The sequence below is a fragment of the Myotis brandtii genome, unplaced genomic scaffold (genome assembly GCF_000412655.1).
Source record: "Myotis brandtii unplaced genomic scaffold, ASM41265v1 scaffold334, whole genome shotgun sequence".
NCBI classification, from domain to species: Eukaryota; Metazoa; Chordata; class Mammalia; order Chiroptera; family Vespertilionidae; genus Myotis; species Myotis brandtii.
The window spans coordinates 132,165-135,330 of NW_005362885.1; positions in this window are offsets into that span (position 1 = coordinate 132,165).

Here is a 3,166-nt window from a genome sequence, read left to right on the forward strand (position 1 = left end):
GGTGGCGGCTGCCCACCCTGCCCAGCCGCACTGAGGCCCGTGTGCGGAACCTGTGCACCTCCTAGCCCCCCCTTTTCAAACTCGAGAGAGAAGACAGCGTCGCCTAAACCAGCGTAACCGACCTCAAGAGGTCACAGGTCAGAGAGGAACGGCCCAGGGAGGCCAGGCCCAGGGAGGCACGGCCCCAGGGCCAGGAGCAGAAGCAGGGGCCCCAGGGGTCCGACGAGCTGTCTCCCTAATAAGCCTGTCTGTTCTGCCTTCCTCGGACCCAGACAGGTGCACCCGCCTGGGGCCCCCTCAGCAGCCCGCCCACCTGCTCCCCCGGCACCCACCTGCTCCCCCCACAGCCCACCTGCTACCCCCACAGCCCACCTGCTCCGGAGAGGGAGGGAGCGGTGGGCGCTCCGAGGCTCAGGCTCCCCTCCTGCTTGGAGCCCCCTCCTCTTCCTCTCCCTCCATCCAGCACCTCCTGTGCCCCAGGCCAGCCCCTCCCGCAGACCTCTGGGCGCCCACCGCTCCCCCCCTCCGGAGGGGGCCGGGCCAGAACCCCACAGCCACCTGCCGGCCAGAGGCCTCACTCACCCACAGGCAGGACATTGGTGCTCAGGAAAGGTCGCTGGCTCTCCAAGGGGGGCCCTGGGTCCCCGGGTGGGGGAGCCATGGAGGGAGGTCCAGGGCTCTGCCGTGGGCCAGCCGCTGAGAGGTGGGGTGACCTGGGTCACCAGCTGGGGTGCGCTGTCAGCAGGAGGCTGGAAGAGGCTGCTCCGAGGTCCCTCTGCCCCGGGGTCCCCCGCTGGGATGGAGTCTGCAGCTCATGACACCTGGCGGGAGGGGGGTGTCTGTCAGGGGCTGAGTTCCCTCTGCCTGGGACTCGCTCCTCTTACAGAAGCCCTGCCCTTGCGCTGCCCGGGCTGGGACCTGCCCCCCGGGCCACACAGCCCCCCCGCCCCAGGTCCCACTGGGGTCACTCCCGGGTCCAGGGCGGCCCTTGTAGGCACCACTCGGTCTGTGCAGTGAGTTGGGGCCACTCTGGCTCCCAGGCTGCCCTCTGCCCCTTGGCCACTTGGCTCCAAGCCCTCAACTCTCACCCCCCAGTGGCCCCAGGCTCCGCCTCCTCCTCTGGGTCCCCCTGAGTTCAGCCTCCCCCCAGCCGAGGCTCAGGCTCCCCTCCTGCTTGGAGCCCCCTCCTCTTCCTCTCCCTCCATCCAGCACCTCCTGTGCCCCAGGCCAGCCCCTCCCGCAGACCTCTGGGCGCCCACCGCTCCCTCCCGGCCTCCTCCCTGCCACAGAGATTGCAGAGCTTTGGCCTTGGCCCGGGCCTGGGCTCAGAGCCCTCTACATGCTCAGGACACAGCTCCTGGGGCCTGGCCCTCAATAGACAGTGGGCACCCAGGCCCTCGGGCCACCTGGAGCCAGGCTGTGCCCACGCAGGAGGAACTGGACAGGGCGGGGCTGGGGGGGGGTGGCTCAGGCTCCTGGGACACCCATCTCCCGGGGCCCTGCAGAGCAGCCCTACCTCACGTCCCTCCTCACACCCAGGCCTCACAGGCTCCCTCCAGGCCCCAAGAGAGAGGCCCGCTCCTGGGACCATCTCCCGGGGCCCTGCAGAGCAGCCCTACCTCACGTCCCTCCTCACACCCAGGCCTCACAGGCTCCCTCCAGGCCCCCCCAGAGAGGCCCGCAGCCTGGCCCCCCTCCTGCCCGCCCCAGCCCCCGGCCCTGGCCCCCCTCCGGGCTAAGGAGGGGGCACCTCCCACCTCAGACCCCGGCCCCGGGCTAAGGAGGGGGCACCTCCCACCTCAGACCCCGGCCCCGGGCTAAGGAGGGGGCACCTCCCACCTCAGACCCCGGCCCCGGGCTAAGGAGGGGGCACCTCCCACCTCAGACCCCGGCCCCGGGCTAAGGAGGGGGCACCTCCCACCTCAGACCCCGGCCCCGGGCTAAGGAGGGGGCACCTCCCACCTCAGACCCCGGCCCCGGGCTAAGGAGGGGGCACCTCCCACCTCAGACCCCGGCCCCGGGCTAAGGAGGGGGCACCTCCCACCTCAGACCCCGGCCCCGGGCTAAGGAGGGGGCACCTCCCACCTCAGACCCCGGCCCCGGGCTAAGGAGGGGGCACCTCCCACCTCAGACCCCGGCCCCGGGCTAAGGAGGGGGCACCTCCCACCTCAGACCCCGGCCCCGGGCTAAGGAGGGGGCACCTCCCACCTCAGACCCCGGCCCCGGGCTAAGGAGGGGGCACCTCCCACCTCAGACCCCGGCCCCGGGCTAAGGAGGGGGCACCTCCCACCTCAGACCCCGGCCCCGGGCTAAGGAGGGGGCACCTCCCACCTCAGACCCCGGCCCCGGGCTAAGGAGGGGGCACCTCCCACCTCAGACCCCGGCCCCGGGCTAAGGAGGGGGCACCTCCCACCTCAGACCCCGGCCCCGGGCTAAGGAGGGGGCACCTCCCACCTCAGACCCCGGCCCCGGGCTAAGGAGGGGGCACCTCCCACCTCAGACCCCGGCCCCGGGCTAAGGAGGGGGCACCTCCCACCTCAGACCCCGGCCCCGGGCTAAGGAGGGGGCACCTCCCACCTCAGACCCCGGCCCCGGGCTAAGGAGGGGGCACCTCCCACCTCAGACCCCGGCCCCGGGCTAAGGAGGGGGCACCTCCCACCTCAGACCCCGGCCCCGGGCTAAGGAGGGGGCACCTCCCACCTCAGACCCCGGCCCCGGGCTAAGGAGGGGGCACCTCCCACCTCAGACCCCGGCCCCGGGCTAAGGAGGGGGCACCTCCCACCTCAGACCCCGGCCCCGGGCTGAGGAGGGGGCCCCTCCCACCTCAGACCCCGGCCCCGGGCTGAGGAGGGGGCCCCTCCCACCTCAGACCCCGGCCCCGGGCTGAGGAGGGGGCCCCTCCCACCTCAGACCCCGGCCCCGGGCTGAGGAGGGGGCCCCTCCCACCTCAGACCCCGGCCCCGGGCTGAGGAGGGGGCCCCTCCCACCTCAGACCCCGGCCCCGGGCTAAGGAGGGGGCACCTCCCACCTCAGACCCCGGCCCCGGGCTAAGGAGGGGGCACCTCCCACCTCAGACCCCGGCCCAGACACCAGTGGCCCCTTCAAGCCCTGGGAACAGCCCCTGCCCACAGGTGCCCTCACAGGTGGCACCACTCAGTGTCAGGAA